The 19,893-nt window shown below is 47.6% G+C and overlaps 1 protein-coding gene and 1 long non-coding RNA gene across 17 annotated transcripts in view; one reads left to right on the top strand and one right to left on the bottom strand.

Moving 5' to 3' along the window:
- The window catches only part of DAPK1 (death associated protein kinase 1), a 228,989-nt gene that overhangs the window by 4,385 nt on the left and 204,711 nt on the right, over positions 1-19,893 (top strand). For 2 of the 16 annotated variants that reach the window (XM_084979756.1, XM_084979759.1), the window contains exon 1: positions 1,904-2,058. The exons of the other annotated variants lie outside the window; for them this stretch is intronic. The gene's annotated coding sequence lies outside the window, so the exon portion shown is untranslated. Of the gene's footprint in view, positions 1-1,903; positions 2,059-19,893 lie in introns of those variants that run through there. 16 annotated transcript variants of the gene reach the window in all.
- LOC146399434 (uncharacterized) lies at positions 6,741-11,554 on the bottom strand. The gene is made up of 3 exons (XR_014817707.1): positions 10,861-11,554; positions 8,934-9,895; positions 6,741-8,436 (listed from the first exon to the last, which is right to left on the bottom strand). It is a non-coding gene; the product is annotated as an uncharacterized LOC146399434 (long non-coding RNA).

The raw sequence follows: 19,893 nt of genomic DNA, 5'->3' as shown, positions 1-19,893 counted from the left end.
CTTGGTTTGCAACTCAATATTCTTTTAAGTGTCTGTTTACCAATTTGGGGCAGGGAGGTCCTGCTGGCTAAGGGTCATGGGGGAGAACTGTGCTGACAGCCTTGGCCCTTCTGCTCTGATTCCGAATAATGCAGCTCTGGCCTTGAACTTGCACACCCTCCAGGTGGCAACAAGTCCCTGCAGTGAATGGTCCTGTCACCTATAGAAGATTGCTGGGTGACCTGTGTGTGAGTCCAGGAGGCCCTTTGGTTCTCACCCTCTGTTCTAGGAGGTAGACTAAAGAACTAATGCTGTCACATGTCATGGTTTTGGGGAGGAGTTCTTATACCTTTGGATTTCTCCATGTGCTATTACACTGGGTCATTTTGATGTCCCAGGTGCCCTAGCATCTCTTATCAGTTGGCACTTGGGGCTGCTGAAGACTGGCTCATCCCGCCATTGGGCTCCAGTTACACTCTGGGCTGTGGTTGAGCCCAACTTGTGAGCTTTCTGGGCACTTTCTGAGCGCTGCTTTCCTCAAGGACTGGCCTGTCTTCCTCTTCTACTGTCTGACCTTATGTGATCTTAAGATCTGGCTCCCATCTCCTGAGTAACTCTTTCCACAACGATTTGTCCCTCTCAGAAACCAGACAAAGCTGGTTGCTGTCTAAAGCTCCACTGGTCATGGCCGCAGACTGCCCCCTCCATGCTCCATCGTTGCTTTGTGTTATTAACATTCTCGTATTGCTCCATTCAGCTGGCTTGAAACGTTCCTTCAGGGTGTGTGCTGTATAATTCTGGGCAAAAGTTTGATCGATGCCTGAATAAGCTCCTGCAGGCCGGCAGGCAGGTACTAGACTGAGACCAGAATGGGGATTTGAGATGCAAATGATGCTGTTGTGGATGCTGACATTGATGGAGAGGCGGGGTGCGGTGTGGGACAACCTGGCACACTCATTTGGGAAGTGGGGAGACACCTGCGTTTGCAGGGTGTCATGAGAATTAGAGGCAGGGGCTGTAAACATCTGACACAGAGTCGCTGCCTCCGATATTATTTTTAATAACCTCTTTTCCCTGTTACAGCATTTGCCACAATGCAGACTCATTACTTACCTGATTATTTGCTTTCCCTACAGCTTGTCACAGGGTTGGGACCTTGGACTTGCTTGTCATTTTTTATCTCTTATGCCTAATTGGGTACGTGACACTAGGTGCTCCAGAAATGCTTGCTGCTTGAATGAATGGATTAATATTTGTAAAGCACATGAATACACAGATGTGCACATATATAATATATATATACGGAGTTCCCATCGTGGCACAGTGGTTAACGAATCCGACTAGGAACCATGAGGTTGTGGGTTCGGTGCCTGCCCTTGCTCAGTGGGTTAAGGATCCGGCGTTGCCGTGAGCTGTGGTGTAGGTTGCAGACGCGGCTCGGATCCCGCGTTGCTGTGCCTCTGGTGTAGGCCAGCGGCTACAGCTCCGATTCGACCCCTAGCCTGGGAACCTGCATGTGCCGCGGGAGCAGCCCAAAGAAATAGCAAAAAGACAAAAAAAAAATATATATATATAAAATATATATATATATGTATATATATACATACATGTATATGGCCCTCAATAGGGATGACTGGCAGGGAAGAACTTAGGATACTAAAGGCTGCAGCTCATCCAAATAAAAGCTGTTTTTGCTCTTGCGTTCTCTGGCTGACCAGTAATGTGCAGGGCAGCCAAAATTTCCAAGCACAAGATCAGTTTTAAACAAAACAAAGTGGAGCATTAAGTATTCTGCCTTTGTTTGGATGGTCCCTGGAAGCTAATAGTCCAAAGGGCAGACACTCTCCTTTTGGCAGAAAGTCCATAGGCATTTTAATTGACACAAGGAATTGGAATAAACACCGACAGTCTGAGAACATCTTTCAGTTGGTTTGCTGTGCACTGCAGGACTCAGTCCTAAAAATACTGGCAATTCCGTGGGAATGGGAGGAGAGAGTCCCCAGCTTGTTTTCTCCTTGGAGGTGGGACACACAGGCTCACGAGGTTGACCAGCGAGATCCTTCCAGGACTGGGCGGAATGTGAGTTTTCTCTTTGCATCTCTGTTTCCACGTGCCTTCAGATAGTTCCTCTGATAGGGAAGGCTGCAATGGTTTAAGAGAGAGAACATTCAAATATATGTATTAGAGGGAACGATCTGGGATTTTAAAATTTTATGCATTTGAGGGAGGTCTAATAATAGTCTTCCAGAATGTGAAGGGGGAGGCATGGTGATGATAGTGAGTGGCAGTTGGGTTGAATGCTTGCTTGCTAGCCCTGGCACTGCGGCTCTGGACCGCCTGGGGATGTAGAAATTAGGTTCCCTGGGGCCAGGAACCTAAGGTTTAGAGGTGCTTATGGAGCAGGAAGCCAGAGAGCTTTGAATGGGACTTCTAATTAGGTGCATGACACTAGGTGCTCACTAAATGCTTGCCGCTTGAATGCATGGGCTTTTTAATCCACGCCTTTTCATTTTAGGCTTGGGTCTCACCCCGTTGCTTAGGAACCTAAAGGTCCCCTAGCATTGGCACGCCCTGGCAAAGCCATGAAAAAACACAATAAGCTCACAGAGATGGCTGCTCAGATTCATTTCAGTAATTGCAATGTAGGTCTATATCGGAAGAGGTGACCTTGTCAAACATATTCTCGGAGCTCCCAGCAAAGTTGTAACCCATAGAAGGCAGAAACCATTTCTTTCAAGGGTGTGTGTGTGTGTGTGTGTGTGTGTGTGTGTGTGTGTGTGTGTCTGGGGTGTCTGTGGACACCTTCAGACATGGGGCCATAAGGGGTCAGCGACAAGGTCAAGATTACCTTGTCTGACCTCTGGGACACCCTGCAGGGGAGTGTGTTAGGAAACTTAACACCCTTAATTCTGGCCAATTGCTTTGTGTACCTAACCTTACCAGGGATTTTGGTTAAATGAAGCAGAATGGGATTTTAGTGGAAACTTACTTCTGATCAGGGGTCGGAGAAAGCCACCTGCTGGTGGAGGGGAGGGGCTTTCATTGGTGAAGGGCAGCCTAGGACCCTTGGGCCCTTAGACCTAGAAGAGGTCAGCAAGTCCTCTTACCACAGGCCAGGTGGCTTCTGCAGCTGGTCGGTTGTAGCAAGAAAGGGACTCAAGCCCCCAGGCAGGCCTGTTTGCATTAAGTTGCTCACACTACTTAGGATCTGGCAATGATCCTTTTTTGGAAGCCGGATAACACTGATAGTTAATGGAAGTGATCTGGGCAGCCATCTAAGGCCACTCCGTTTCAGGACTTGCCATTGGAAAGGCCCATCAGGAGAAACTGGTCACCCTTTCCCGGCAGGTTTGCATTTTCACCCCAGCCAGAGGCTGACCCTTGGAGCTCAGAACTCTCACAGGCACTTGACAACACACGTGACTTTCTCGCCTTTTCCAAATGGCTCATGCCCTGCGGTTCTGAATGGCACAAGTATAGGCCACGGTTTTACCCCAGGTCCTAAAGTTAATAGTTTAGCTTTTTAGAAAGTTCACAGAACACTCTCATTGTTGTTTAACCTTTGAGTCATGGAGTGTGTAAGAGCCTTGGCTCTGGCCAGTGAGCCACCCCTAAATGACAGTTTCTTATTTCATTGAGCGGCCCTCGTCTGTCTGGTTGAGGGCTGGGGGTGATTGAGCCTTCCTGCGAGAGGTGAGACTTCATTGTTTTGCTGTGGTTTGTTGTGGTTGGTTATCACAACTGAATGCCTCATTCCTTGGCCTCGAAGGAGATTAGATGGCAGTGTAATTATTTATAATAAATCCAATTTGTCACTTTGTTAACATTCTAAATGAAGTCCTTTAAAGGCGCAGTTAGGAGAGAGTGGAGGGAAAAATGAGTTGAGTTTTTCCGCATCATCTAAAATGGGGTTAATGGAGTTCCCTTGTGGCTCGGCAGGTAAGAACCTGACATAGTCTCCATGAGGATGCGGGTTTGATCCTTGACCTTACTCAGTGGGTGCAGGATCCGGTGTTGCCGTGAGCTGTGGTGTAGACTGGCAGCTGCAGCTCTGATTTGACCCCTGGACCGGGAACTTTCATATGCCACAGGTGTGGCCTTAAAAAGAAGATAAATAAATGCAACATAATAAATCTTTTTTTTTTTTTTTTTTTTTTGGCATATGGAGGTTCCCAGGCTAGGGGTCCAGTCGGAGCTACAGCTGCCAGCCTACACCACAGCCACAGCAACACAGGATCTGAGCCGTGTCTGAGACCTACGCCACAGCCCACAGCAATACCAGATCCTTAGCCCACTGAACGAGGCCAGGGATCGAACCCGCAACCTCATGGTTACTAGTTGGATTCCTTTCCACTGTGCCGCAGTGGAAACTCCAACATAATAAATCTTTAACTTTGTCTAACTATTGAGTCTCTCTTAGGTAACACAGAAAGTGTACCCCTGTTCTAGGTTTAATGGAGTTTTATAGGGAAAAAGTCTAAAACCTGAAAACAGTTGATCTTATTTTCAGTCCCAGTCTGAAACAAAACTAAACTTGTCATGTGCTGGTAACTAATCTCTGATGCTACCTGACAGGTGTGATCCTATTTGACTGTTGAACTGTTGATCACTTCTCTCTTTTTGAGGTGACACTGAGGGCTCGTGTGGCTTTCAGACCACATCGCAGTCTTTTTTTTTTTTTTTTTTTTTTTGCTTTTTAGGGCCACCCCCTTGGCATATGGAAATTCCCAGGCTAGGGGTCAAATTGGAGCTATAGCCGCCAGCCACAGCCACAGCCACAGCAATGCAGGATCTAAGCTGCATCTGTGACCTACACCCACAGCTCACGGCAACGCTGGATCCTTAACCCACTGAGAGAGGCCTGTGATGGAACCCGAAACCTCATGGTTCCTAGTCGGATTTGTTTCTGCTTTGCCACAGTGGGAACTCCCAGGCAGTCATTTAAGTATAATGTTGCTCACCTCTGCAAAATGACCGGGGGGCTTTCCCTATGTCCTCCTCATGGACCTTTCATTTGTGAGCATGAGAAATTTTATTTAGTGATGCATATTCAGAGACATCAAGAGGGGAAGGAGGCGGGGAGAAAGCTGTGACAGGTGTTTTTTCCTTCTATAAACACCTTCACCTTTGGATGAGGAGCACAGTGCTGGAACGAATGAGTGCTGTGACCTCCTCATCAATGGTGTTTGAAAAGTTGATGTTGCTGGTGCTTCGATTCATAACCTGATGGTTTTCAGCTGGGAAATTTGGCTCTGCGTATGGACTGCTGGGGGACACATTTTATTTTCTGTCAAAACTGTCTGATTATTCTTAACTTTGATAAAATGGGATGGATGGGGCTGGTTTTTAAATATCTCTGATAATGGTTGATGGAGCGAGTTTTCACGTATAAGGAATGAGCAAGTTTCCTTTTTTTTTTTTCCATTGTTGAATAGGCTTTTCCCTAGTTCATTGTTTTCTATCTTTGAAGCCATGCAACCCTTCCCTTTAAAACTTTTTTTTTTAATGATTTTTATTTTTTCCATTATAGCTGGTTTACAGTGTGCTGTCAATTTTCGACTGCACAGCAAGGTGACCCAGTTACACATACATATATACATTCTTTATTTCTCACATTGTCATGCTCCGCTTTTTAAGACTTTGTTTTTTTTTAACTTTAAAAAAATATTTATTTATTTATTTAGTCTTTTTGCCATTTCTAGGGCTGCTTCCCATGGCATACGGAGGTTCCCAGGCTAGGGGTCCAATTGGAGCTGTAGCCACCGGCCTATGCCAGAGCCACAGCAACATGGTATCTAAGCCATGTCTGCGATTTACACCACAGCTCACGGCAACGCCGGATCGTTAACCCTCTGAGCAAGGCCAGGGATCGAAGCCACAACCTCATGGTTCCTAGTCGGATTCATTAACCACTGAGCCACACCGGGAACTCCAAGTTTATGAATACTTTGGAGACCTTCCTTCAGTCTTCCATGCTGTTGTTCCTGGCCATGCCTTCCCCCCCCAGTGGAGAATTTTCTAGAAATGTAGGAGAAGGAATCAGTACCTTTTTTGGTCCCATCATGAAGAGGATCAGATTCTCCTCTGAAGTGTCTGCCTAGCAACTCATACCACTGTCTACAGCTAGGCTGTATGTGCAGGAGAATAAATATATCTTAGGCAATGGGACAAAATAGTGACAGAAGGCTAACTTGGGACATAGAGGGAGTGGCTTGGGGGAGCAGAGGTCAGTAGATAGTGCTGATTCTGTTCTTTTTTTTTTTTTTTTTGTCTTTTTAGGGCTGCACCCACAGTACTCGGAAGTTCACAGGCTAGGGGTCAAATTGGAGTTACAGCTGCCGGCCTATACCAAGCCACATCTGCAACCCACACCACAGCTCACGGCAATGCTGGATCTTAAACCCACCAAGTGAGGTCAGGGATTTAACCCAGGTCCTCATGGGTGTTAGTTGGGATTGTTACTGCTGAGCCACAACGGGAAAGTGCTGATTATCTTTTTTTTTTTTTTTGGTCTTTTTGCCATTTCTTGGGCCGCTCCCGTGGCACATGGAGGTTCCCAGGCTAGGGGTCGAATCGGAGCTGTAGCCACCGGCCTACGCCACAGCCACAGCAACGCCAGATCCAAGCTGCGTCTGCAACCTATACCACAGCTCACGGCAACGCCGGATCCTTAACCCACTGAGCAAGGCCAGGGATCGAACCCGCAACCTCATGGTTTCTAGTCGGATTTGTTAACCACTGAGCCATGACAGGAACTCCTCTTTTTTTTTTTTTGCTACCTTGTGGCATATGGAACTCCCAGGACAAGGATCAGATCTGAGCCACAGTTGTGACTGAAGCTGCAGCTGCAGCAATGCCAGATCCATAACCCACTGTGGCAGGCCAGGGACTGAACCCATGTCCCTGTGCTCCCTAGTTGTTGCCAATCCTGTTGAGCCACAGCGGGAGCTCCTGGGGAAGTGCTGATTCTGTTCTAATGTTTCCTCCTTCCTTGGAGAAGTTCTTCTAAATCTTTTTGCCTCCTTTGAGTAGAGCTCCATTTTTTTTTTTCATTTTTCTTTGTTTGTTTCTTTTTTTTTTCAATCTGTGGTTTATGGGTAAGCAGCAGAAATTTATGTCTCTGGAAGAGTGATGAAAGGCTGCAACCTTTTGAGTGTACTGTTAAATAGACTGAGAGTTACAAGCTGCTTCCCTTTACAAAAGGAAAGCTCTGGGCACTTTGAGTATATGATACTGTGGAGAATAGACTTATCCCAGGCAAGTGCTAAAGCTGAAGATGCTGAATTGCACCTGATGACCTGGAGCAGCCATCCCTAAAAGTTTGGTGAGCCAAAAACATGCTGAGAGGTTATTTGCTATCTTAAAATTGCTATTTTCCTGGTATATACATCAGGGTGATTGAAACCAGAGCCTGCCAGGGGTCTCTGCTCTCCGAACCTGGACGGTGAATACAGAAAGCTGTCTTTTCCAAATGTTGTCTTTGCCACTCAGAGTCTAGAATTGGCAGGTGCATGGCTGTCTGTAAGGCTTGAACCGTCCCCCCAAATGTCCTCAGGAACTGCCCTGGCTTCAGATGATCATAGGTTCATCTTCTCCTTTTCCTGGTCGGTTTTTACTTCTCTGCAGACTAACTACAGGGGCACCCGTGTGTTCAGGACAAGGCCTGGCTAACTTTAAGGCACTTCTACTCTCTTGTTCTCCTTAATCTCTCTCTTTTAAGTTTTATTGAAGTATAGTTGATTTACAAAGTTGTGAGAATTTCTGCCATACAATGGAGGGACCTAGTCGTACGTATACCCATATCCGTTCTCCCCCTAATGTCTCTTTTTCCACATTGTACAATTGGAATGAGGTGGAATCTTTACCTGTCATCCCTTTGGGTGGAAAAAAGCTATAAAATGACTGTCCTAGGCATTTCTTTGCCATGTAATTCACATTAGCTTTGGAATAGAGGGAAGATATTTAAAATTCCCCATTTAGAATCGATAAGGGTTTTCCTCCACCCACCCGTCAGATATTCCCCAGGAATATCTGGGGAGCTGCAGGCAGCTGATTCAATTGTTCAGGAGAGGAAGTGAATTAGAACAAGTGGAACATTTTCTAGGAGGAAGTTTTATCAGTCTTGCCTTCCTCCCCACCACGCCTTTGGCTCAGAGAGATAGGAAAGCTTGGCAAATACAGCTGCGGACAGGCGAGGTGAGCCTAAAGGCAGTGCAGAAGCGTGACATCTCTTGGTTTTGCTCAGCATGATTCAGGCATTGAGTGAGTATATCCTGCTTGGTGAATATACCCAATTAATATGGACCATCCATTGTAGCCCTCATCTTCAGGAAAAACATTCTCCTTGTTGCATATAATTTTTAAAAACTAAATTAAAAAAAAAGTTAGAGTTCCCATCGTGGCGCAGCAGAAACAAATCCGACTAGGAACCATGAGGTTGCGGGTTCAATCCCTGTCCTCACTCAATGGGTTAAGGATCTGGCGTTGCTGTGAGTGGCGGTGTAGGGTGCAGACACGGCTTGGATCTGGTGTGGCTATGGCTGTGGTGTAGGCGGGCAGCTATAGCTCCAATTTGACCCCTAGCCTGGGAAGCTCCATATGCCGCGAGTGCAGCTCTAAAAAAAAATAAAGAAAAAAGAAAAGTCGAAGTTATCTGTATTACAGAGAAGTTTTACTTGGACAACTAAGAAGCAAATACAGACTTTCAGCCTGCAGCCTTTTGCAGAGCATACCCATGGCTAGTCCACTGTGCAGGTTCTCTTTCTTTCTTATTTTGTATACCCCTTACTAATTTGGGGTAAATCACTGGTCACTTTGTTATTGTTTTGTTTGTTTTTGTTTTTATTTTTTAATAGGACTGCACCTGCAGCGTATGAAAGTTCCCAGGCTAATGGCTGAATTGGAGCTGTAGCTGGTGACCTACGCCACAGCTACAGCAATGCCAGATCCTTAACCCACTGAGCAGGGATTGAACCTATATCCTCCTGGATACTCGTTGAGTTCATTACCGCTGAGCCACAGCGGGAACTCCACTTTGATTTTTTTTACATTTGGCTGGTCCATGTAATTCTTGGCTCTTCTCATGGATTGTGAGCTTTCTGAGAGTAGAGAACATGGCTTTTTTGTGACTCTTAGGTAGGGTGGGATTCAATTACGTGCACAGGATGCCTTGTTTAGGTGCCTTGCGAAGGCGCATGTCCAGAAATTAGAATGTGGTTCAGAGCTTTGAACCCAAACTCCTGACTCCACAATGCACTAGCTGGGAAATGCACTTCACCTTGCACCAGCCCTTTGCCCTGGGGAAGTCCCTCGACTCCTGTGAGACTCAGTTTTCTCATCTGTGAAAGGGGGATAATAATCAATAATCACACCTACCCCATAAGGTTGTTGTGAGATGTAGGAAATGCGTGGAAGGTGCTTGGCCCGGTACCAGGCTCACAGTCAGTGCTGGAGAAATGGTGGCTGGATTTTTGGTTTTTTTTTTGTTTTTTTGTTTTTTTTTGTCTTTTTGCCATTTCTAGGGCCACTCCCGAGGCATATGGAGGTTCCCAGGCTAGGGGTCGAATTGGAGCTGTAGCTGCCAGCCTATGCCAGAGCCATAGCAACGCGGGATCTCAGCCGTGTCTGCAACCTACACCACAGCTCACAGCAACACCGGACCCTTAATCCACTGAGCAAGGGCAGGGATCGAACCCGCAGCCTCATGGTTCCTAGTCGGATTCGTTAACCACTGTGCCACGACGGGAACTCCGTGGCTGTTTGATAAGAGAGCGAGGACATGCTTCTGGATGTGTGACCAGGAACCTCCCATCCATTCCTCATTTCCCAGTGCAGGTTCTGCATTGGTGGAGAGGTGGGGTTGGGGGGGTGGCTCCCAGCTCCTCAGTTCCATCCTTCCTCCTTCTCTTCCTTCCACCTCTGTCTCTCTCCCCGTCTTAGGCTCAGCCCGCCTGGTGGGCTCCTTCTATCACGTTTGACGTCATTTATCTGATCTGTCCTCTTAGCTGCCCAGTCCGGCTGGCTCAGACCCAGGGCTCGATGTACGTTTTGAGCTCCCTCCAGCAGGGTGGTTGATGATTCACAGAGCTCCCGAGAAACAAATTAGCCAGGACTTTAGCCGTGCCTCTGAAAGTGGCCTGCTGGAGACCAGGCTTGCAAGGATGCCGTTGCCAAAGTGCGTCCAGAGGCCCTGGGAGGAGCTCACGTCAAGGTTGGTCTGTAAAGATGGGAAGATGTGCGAGTTCCCATCGTGGCTCAGCGGTAAGGAACCTAACTAGGATCCAGGAGGATGTGGGTTTGATCCCTGGCCTTGTTCAGTGAGTTAACGGTCTGGTGTTGCTGTGAGCTGTGGTGTAGGTCACAGATGCAGCTCAGATCCCGTGTTGCTGTGGCTGTGGTGTAGGCTGGCAGCTGCAGCTCCGATTGGACCCCTAGCCTGGGAGCTTCCATATGCTGTGAGCGTGGCCCTAAAAAAAGGCAAAAAAAGAAAAAGAAAGATGTGCTTTCAGGGAAGCCAGGACTACTAAATGCTGCAGGACAGCTGGGAGTGAGCTGCTCCGAAATGGTCAGAGGGTCCGTCATCCTGGTGTTATTAGGAGCCTAAAGCATGTCAGTATGCAAATTCATGTGTTTTTGTTTTGTTTTGTTTTTGTCTTTTTAGCGCTGCACCTGCAGCATATGGAGGGTTCCAGGCTACGGGTTCAATCGGAGCTACAGCTGCTGGCCTTCCACAGCCACAGCAACACCAGATCCAAGCTGTGTCTGCGACCTACACCACAGCTCACGGCAACGCTGGATCCTTAACCCACTGAGCGAGGCCAGGGATGGAACCCGCATCCTCATGGATGCATGGACTAGTCAGATTTGTTTCTGCTGAGCCACGATGGGAACTCCGCAAATTCATGTTTTAACATGGTGTCCTGTAACTTCCTGAAGAGTCGATTTCGATTCTCTAGATGCTTTTTATGGTTGTTACTGTTTTTGGCCACGCTTGCGGCAAGCAGACGTACCCAGACCAGGGATAGAACCTGCTCCACAGTGGGGACCCAGGCCACTGCAGGAACCATGCTGGATCCTTTCTATTGCTAGGCACCAGGGAACTTGCCTAGCTGCTTTTTAGACGAAAAACCACCTCAAGCAGCTGAATAAGATGCTAGTATTTGATCAGAGGAACAGATGATTGATTTTTGTTCGGGATCTTTATGGAGGAAGGCGTCTTGATGAGCGTGTCAGCCTTTGAGATCCATTCTGGGATGAGCTTGCTGCAGGAGGCGAGGCAGGCGGCAGGTCGGAGCCTCTGCTCGTTTCTGACACGTACTGATTTAAGATGTGAAAATGAGTGTTTGGCCAAGCCAGAATAGCCCGTGCCAAGAAAAGCCTATTAGGTTGGCAGCTGAAAGGCTGAATTGTTAGGATTTACTTAATGGCGGGGCTCTGCCAGCTGCTGGGAGTGAAGGCCCACTTACGGTTTGAGTGCATCCTTGTTCCCCAGGCTGCGGGCCCATGTGGTCAAGGGTATGGCAGCTGCACGAGAGGCCACTTTAAAAGGATGATTCCAAAAATAAATAAATAAAAATCAATCAATCAATCCATAAAGGATGATGATTCCTTAGTCTCTGGGTCCACTGAGTAGAGAGATTTGTAGTTTATAAAAGTAACCATAGACGCTCACAGAAATTTTTTTTCACGTTAAAACTTAGCATTGATTTTTATTAGAAATCGTTGAAGATACCACTTCATTCCTTTATTCAGTGGTTTAGGGAGCTCCCATTATGGTGCAGCGGGGAAACGGATCCGACTAGTATCCATAAGGATGTGGGTTCAATACCTGGCCTTGCTCAGTGGGTTGGGGATCTGACGTTGCTACGAGCTGTGGTGTAGGTCTCAGATGAGGCTTGGATCTCGTGTTGCTGTGGCTGTGGTATAGACTGGCAGCTGCAGCTCTGATTCAACCCCTAGCCTGGGAACTTCCATATGCCGTGGGTACGGCCCAAAAAAGCAAAACAAACAAACAAAACCAACCCTCTTTAACAGGGCGTTCCTGTTGTGGCTCAGCAGGTTAAGAACCTGACTAGTATCCACAAGGATGTGAATTTGATCCCTGACCTCACTGTGTGGTTAAGAATTGCGTGTTGCCGTGAGCTGTGGGGTATGTTGTAGACGAGGCTCAGATCTGGTGTTGCTGTGGCTGTGGGGTAGGCTGGCAGCTGCAGCTCTGATTTGACCCTTAGCCTGGGAACTTCTATATGCTGCAGATGCAGCCCTTAAAAAAAAAAAAAAAGAAAGAAAGAAAAAGAAAAGTGGATTGAACCTTCCTGGTCCCCTCAAAAAACAAAACAAAAAAACAACAAACAAAGAAACAAACAAAACCCAATCCCCCCCCCCAACAAGTTTACAAGTATTTAATAATTTTAAACAAGGACTAAGGAATACAGTGGTGAACAACAATAGCAAAAAGAAAAACAAACAAACTCTGCCCTTGTGGGCATTACCATCTGATTCATGAAATAGACTTCGGACAGGGCATCATATACAGAAACACAGAATTCCAAACTGTAAGAGAGATTCATAAGGAGAAATAGAGACTTTTAACAGAGGGTGTAACTGGGGCCCCAGTGTAACTAGGCAGTCAGGAGAAATCTTTTGAGTTATATTCATGATGGAGGGTGGGTAGATTTTTGTTTTTAATGATTTTTAGTTTTTCCACGATAGTTGGTTTACAGGGTTCTGTCAACTTTTTACTGTATAGCAAAGTGACCCAGTCACACATACATATATACATTCTCTTTCTCATATTAGAAGATGGGTAGATATTGGTCAGCCAACAAGATAGGATGCGTGGGTTAGACGAGAGCAATAGGCAGGTATGAGAATGAAGATCCTGAAAGTGAGAAATAACTTGGTGTGTTTGAGGCTGTGGAAGAAGAGCTGTGTAGTTGGGGCCAGGGAGTTAGTGGGAGCCTAGACAAGGCCCCCTCGCCTGGGTGCCCTGCTGCTGGCTACAGTAAACTATTTGGATCATATCTGAAATGTACAAGGGGACCCTGAGGGGCTTTTCCTGGGCAAGTGGCCTGATCAACTGACACTTTCAGAGAATCTCTGCTGCTGTGTGGAGGTTGGCTTAAACGCCGTGGGAGGAGGAGTTTTCAGGATGGCTCAGTGGGTTAAGAACCTGACTAGTATCCATGAGGGATGTGGGTTTGATCCCTGGCCTCTCAGTGGGTTAAGGATCTGGTGTTGCTCTGAGCTGCGGTGTAGGCGGGCAGCTGTAGCTCCAATTCCACTCCTAGCCTGGGACCCTCCATATGCTGCAGGTGTGGCCCTGAAAAGAAAAAAAAAATTTTTTTTTTTTAAGTACACAGCTCTAAAAAGAAAAAAAAGGAAAAAAGAAAAAAGTCATTGGCCTTGGATAATGTGTTTAAGATGATGGAGGCAGCCATTGGACACCCAAAATTCCTAAGCCAAGACTGGAGATTGGGTGATGGGTGGTAGGTACTTTGTGGCCGGTTCCTCTGCTGCTGTTGTGGAAGAGGTGTTTAAAGAACTTGAAAACATCCCAGATGTGCCTGGTTCATACAGTGTGTTCAATATGTGTTTCCTTCCTTTAAACTGGGAGTTCTCAACCTTAGGACCAGTGATGGTTTGGTGGGGATGATTCTTTGGGGGTCAGTGGGGGGCTCTCCTGTGCAGATCTAGCAGCATCCCTGGCTTCTGCCCTCTGGGTGCTTGTGACATTCCCCCACCCCCATCCCAGCCCATTGAGAACCCCTGGGGTACAGGATCAGGACTTCGAAGTGTTAATCAATGGACCTAAGGGTTGGAACGGGTGGTAGGCAAGGAGGACCTGCACCACTGAGCAAAGTGCCCTTGAAAGAAGGTATTGACCTTGGGGGTCTAGAGCTGCGGAAGGAGGCGAGCGGGCTGCCAGGTGGTGTGAGCCAGGGGGCTGGGGTAGGTTTTGTATAGAACTGGCTATTATGCGTTGACTACGGAGTGGGCAGATCTGCTGTGTCCAGGAGGCATGAGGCGTGGGGTGGCACTGACAATGAGTAAGACCTGGACAGACTTCTGGTTTTCACTCGCCCACATGTGGCAGCCACCCATGGCCAACGCTGAGGTCTCTGCTGTGCGGGCTGCTCTGAGTCATGGCTCAGCTGGGTTCCCACCGCTGCCTGACCTCGGTCCACCCTGCGCTCCAAGGGTGACCTTCTGCTGTCATCTCCATGACTCTGTTTTTAACCTGCTTAACAGCTGTGGGTTTTTTTGTTTTTTTGTTTTTGGTCTTTTTAGGGCCACACCTGCAGCATATGGAAGTTCCCAGGCTAGGGATCCCATTGGAGCTGCAGCTGCCAGTCTACACCACAGCCACAGCAACACCAGATAAGAGCTGCATCTTCAACCTACACTGAAGCTTGCAGCAGTGCCAGATCCTTAACCCACTGAGGGGGGGGCCAGGGATCAAACCTGTGTCCTCATGGATATTAGTTGGGTTTGTGACTGCTGCGTCACAGTGGGACCTCCATTAGTGGGTTTTTTGGTTTTTGTTTTTCCACTTATAAAATAAAGAGGAGCCCTCCTGGAGAGGATTAAATAAAAAAGTATGTAAGTAACTTAAAAAGAGCCTGTGACAGACGATAAACCAATACATGTATGGCATACCTGGTCTAACGAATCGTTCACATCTGTGGATTATGTTTAGAAGACCAGGTTGAAAAGGACTGCTTGCAAGAAAAATAGCAGTGTGACTGATGGAGAAAATAGATAGCTTTAAATATACAGGGAGGAGTTTCCGTCATGGCACAGTGGAAACAAATCCGACTAGGAACCATGAGGTTTCGGGTTTGATCCCTGGCCTCGCTCAGTGGGTCAAGGATCTGGCGTTGCCATGAGCTGTGGTGTAGGTCACAGACTTGGCTCGGATCTGGCATTGCTGTGGCGGTGGTGGAGGCCGGCAGCTGTGGCTCTGATTAGACCCCTGACCTGGGAACCTCCATATGCTGCGGGTGTGGCCCTAAAAAAAAGAAAAAGAAAAAGAAATATCCAGGGAGCGTGATGAAAGCATTGCTGTAATTCACAGTCAAGTGTCCTGTAGTAGGACCAGAGTGACCGTATCACGGCTTCACTCTATCTCCACTGAGAATCTGCTGTTTGATAGGAGCTGTGACTATAACTCCTTAACTGAATTCTAATCTTTAGCCAAAACTAGAGAACTCCTTGTTTTTTATTCGCTTTTCCTTCTCTTAGGCACCAAGATCCTGCACTGCATCCTGTGTGAGCGTGGGGAGCCCGCATAGCTTAGCTCTTGGCTCCGCATCCCCACCACCTTCCTGGCCCAGGAGCTTTTCTGGATGGAAGGTCAAGTCTCAGGACTTGGTGGGAAGTGTGAAGAACACGCATGTTCTCCCATCTCTCAGCTCCCCATGGAAGGGAGGGGCGCTTGCATGGAAGTCACCCTTGAAGCTTGACAGTGGCAGAACATGTGAAAGGACAGGGAGGGGCTGCTTTGGGGGCACCGGGGAAAAGGGAAACGTGTCAGTTGAGGTGCTGGCAAGGAATGAGTCCACTCCTGATGGTCAAGGTGAAGGAGGGCCCAGTCCACGTGTCTGGGAAGCTGACACCACACCTAGGGCTGAGCTGGAGCCACCGAGAAAGGCCACCAGCACATGCCACTTTGGGGATGAATCACCCTGGCCTCTCCCTCCTCTGCCTTGTGACTGCCTCCAGGTAACCCCCTGCAGGGAGCCAGGGAGTGCAAGATGCGGGGCAGCCTCCTGGCTGGACAGGGAAGGGTGCAGAACAGAAAGGGGAGGGGGATATGGACAGATGGAGGAGATGGAGAATAACCAGGAGAGGGACGTCTGCTAGTGATGGTGATGAAACAGTACCAGGTTGCTGGGTGACTGCCCTGCTCTACTGGGGACAGCTGATCAGCATCCTCACTGACAATTTGCAGGACCCTCCTCTCTACTCTGAATACTGGGTTTCTAGTCCATTTTCCCCACATTGACACTCCCGACCATCCCCTTTCAAAGTGTTCCTTCTTGGAGTTCCCGACGTGGCTCAGTGGTTAACAAATCCAACTAGGAACCATGAGGTTGCAGGTTCGATCCCTGGCCTCACTCAGCGGGTTAAGGATCCAGTGTTGCCATGAGCTGTGGCATAGGTTGCAGATGCAGCTCGGATCTGTCGTTGCTGTGACTGTGGCATAGGCCAGTGGCTAAGGCTCCAATTTGCCCCCTAGCCTGGGAACCTCAATATGCCACAGGAGTGGCCCTAGAAAAGGCAAAAAGACAGAAAAAAAACAAACAAACAAACCCACAAAGTGTTCCTTCTTGCAAACTCTTGGGCATTTACTCTTCAGTACAGTCACCCAGCATTTACACTCTCCACATTGTATTGCTGGCCATCCCTCTCTGTGTGTGTGTGTGCGTGTGTGTGTGTGTGTGTGTGTGTGTGTGTGTATCTTCCCTAGATTGTAAGCCCCTTAAGGTGTCATAGTTCTTTTGTTCTTAGCATCTTGCATGGGGAACGTATTCCAGATATACCTGTTTCGTTTTGTTTTTTTTTTTTTTTTAGGGCTGCACTTGCAGCATATGGAAGTTCCCAGCTAGGGGTCGAATCAGAGCTGCAGCTGCCGTCTATACCACAGCCACAGCAACGTCAGATCCGAGCCTCATCTGCGATCTACACCATAGCCCACGGCAACGCTGGACCCCCAATCTACCGAGCGAGGCCGGGGATCAAACCTGCATCCTCATGGATGCTAGTCGGGTTCGTAGCCTGCTGAGCCACAATTGGAACTTCAGGTGTACCTCGTTTGAGGATCAATTCTCTTAACTGGTTGTAATCACAAAAATTCTGAAATGAAGGACTATAGTTCCTATGATTTTTAAGATAGCCAGGTAGTCACTTAAGATGAGTAGTATGGTTTTATCCTTGGCACAGCCCTGAGCGGCAGCAGCTCTGTAAAATTGTAAAGTGGGTCCCACTGTTCAACGGCTAGCGGATGGTGGCAGAGGTTAAAATGGCCATGTCCCTCTCCATCATCCTGATAATTTCCCCCAAGTCTGTTGGTGCTTTTGACCATGTCACCTATTCTCATTGTCATATGTATTTTATAGTTCTCAAGTGTGGGACAGTCTAGTGGGAATAAAATGTGGTTGGCTTCATTTTAGTTACTGCAGGGGAAATTAATACCAGAGGCGATAGGCAGACGTGCCCGTGTCACAGCGGCGATAGACGGACGTGCCCATGTCACAGCTAGTGTGGTGCACGTGTGTGCCGAGCCTGCACACGTACCTTCTCACAGCACAGCTGTTGGCCCTGGAATATTTGCAATTTAAAAGTGAAAACCCATGGGACTTGGTGTTAAACCTTTCTGCATCGGCAGTCTCCCTGCTGTCAATCAGTCCCGTCGAGTTTGCTCTCTTTTTTGACGATGCTGGAGAACTGGGGCTGCCAAAAGGAAAAATATAGGATTGACTTCTTCCCCAGTAAGTTTTTTAATTGATTCTAGGGCACGAGGAAAGGTATACCTTGAGTTCCGAAAGGATAGGGGTTAATTATGGTTTAAAATTAGTCCTATAGGCGGGGCTCCGGGTTCACCCAGAGAGAAGCAGGGGACGGCTCCGGCAGAGTCGTGTAAACGGATTGATGGGAAAACGGGCTTCTGCTGCTCAGGGCCTGGGAGCAATGCCAGCCTCCCAACAAGGTGTCAGTCAGCCTGCCCACGCTGGGAGCAAGTGGAAAAACTGCCAGCGTGGGGGAACTCTGCTCTGAGGGGACAAGACAGCTGGAGCCAGAGCAGTTTTGAAGGTGCACTCTTGTTCCTTGGTTGCGTTGCTTCCTGTGATAATAAAGAGGCTGCTGGCAAGAAGACAGCTTCTTGAAAGCCAAAGCCTGGGAAGAATTGTGGGGAGCAGGTATTTAAAAATCAGCCTCCGTGAGGTGGGAAGAATCAGGGTAGTGGAAACAACGAGGCTTTGTCTCTAACTTAGAGTTTCTTTTTTGACCCTTGAAGGCAGGTGGGAAGTGGGTTGTTGTTTTTTTTTGTTTTGTTTTTTTTTTTTTTTGCTTTTTTTAGGGCCACACTCATGGCATATGGAGGTTCCCAGGCTAGGGGTCCAGTCGGAGCTACAGCTGCCAGCCTACACCACAGCCACAGCAACGCAGGATCCGAGCCGTGTCTGCGACCTACACCACAGTTCAGGGCAACGCTGGGTCCTTAACCTACTGGGCGAGGCCAGGGATCCCGAACTCGCCACCTCATGGTTCCTAGTCAAATTCGTTCATGCTGTGCCACGACGGGATGTTTTTTTTGATGCTTCTTTTTCAGATTGGGAAACCACAGTTTAGAGAAGTTAAGTTCCAGAGAGCAGTGTTCAATTCAGTGTGAATTAAAATGTGTGTATGTGTTTACTTACTTGAGCATGTATGGATAATATACATACATTTATGGATACCACATATACAATTCTTGTAAATTTTTATGATATTAAGGATGTTTAACGATTTACAAATAATAGCAGAATGTATGTAGTCGTATTATAAATGCCTTATCACCAGCATATAGCCAGAATGCATCCATTGATTTTTGCTCTGGCCAACCTATGGTTGATGACAATTGGAAAGTGATTCCAGTCGGCTAAATCTTTTCCCAAGGAATTGATTGCCACTAAATCTGACACGTGATCTACTATTAGACTATTTTACACCCTTGTATCAATTATATTCATTACACTGAACCCTCTTTCAGTGTTAGCACTGCTGATTGCAGTGGTGCCAGCTATCTTTTTAGTTTTTGGTGTCATCGCAGGGATTGGGACATGGATTCTCTCTTATTGACAGTGGCCGTGTTTGACAGGCAGCTCACGGCATTCCTGCAAAATGAGCAGTGGGCTCTCTGAGCGTCACGGGCAGACTGGAGCCCTTCCCTGGCTCCACTGTTAAGGGCTGAAAAGGCAAGTGCTTGCGTGTCTTTCTCTGTTGAGTCCGGTCCCAAGAATGGCGCTGAATGTGTGGCTGGAAACTCAGCAGGTGCTGAGGGAGACGAACTCTTACTCACGTGGACGAGTGAGATTGCAGAGCTGGGACTGGGAGCCAGTTATGGGACTCCAGTTAGTACTCCAGGAGGACAAGGTCCTTGGCAGGCAGTGAGGATGCTCAGGAAGGGAGGTGTACCAGAGATTGTGTCTCCATCATCAGGATGGGCTAGCATCCTTCTGGTGGTCTGACATTAGCACATGGGCAGTGACAGAGAGAGGAGGAGAGAAGACAGCATCTCCTTCTGTGTCCCTTTCTCCCCCCTTTATTAAGGCTGGCGTTTTTCTTCCCCGTCTTCTGGGAAAGCCAAGGCAGGGTGGTGACTTCCACCTTCAGTACCCAATGCAGGTTACTGGTTATGGGGAACAAGAGAGACATCTGTAGCCCTTTACGTCTTCTAACATGAAACAGATCATTCATTCGCAGGACACGGAAGTCAGAATTTGCAGGGAAGTAATGTTCCTACTTCTGTCTCCAGTAGTCAGCTTTTCAGCTTCCTGGGTAGCCTTTGTATGTTTCCAAGTATAGCCTGTGCATTATTTCTTTTCTTTTTTTTTTCTTTTTAGGGCTGCACCTGCTGCATGTGGAAGTTCCCATGCTAGGGGTCTAATCCAAAGTATAGCTGCAGGCCTACGTATGCTACAGCCATAGCAATGCCAGGTCTGAGCCACGTCTGCGACCTACACCACAGCTCATGGCAACCCTGTATTCTTGACCCACTGAGCAAGGCCAGGGATTGAACCTGCAACCTCATGGTTCCTAGTCAGATTCATTACTGCTGAGCCATAACCAGAACTCCTAACCTGTGTATATTTCAATCAATAAGCTTAGACAAACCAGCTATGATGGGAAAAAAAAAAATCATTAGAAAAA

The sequence above is a fragment of the Sus scrofa genome, chromosome 10 (assembly GCF_054392235.1).
Source record: "Sus scrofa isolate SSC_HxYL_T2T_F1_AM1 chromosome 10, Sscrofa_HxYL_maternal_Yorkshire_Landrace_v2.0, whole genome shotgun sequence".
In the NCBI taxonomy this organism is placed as follows: Eukaryota; Metazoa; Chordata; class Mammalia; order Artiodactyla; family Suidae; genus Sus; species Sus scrofa.
Note: the sequence above shows the minus strand (reverse complement) of the source record. Positions and strands in the feature narration are given on the sequence as shown.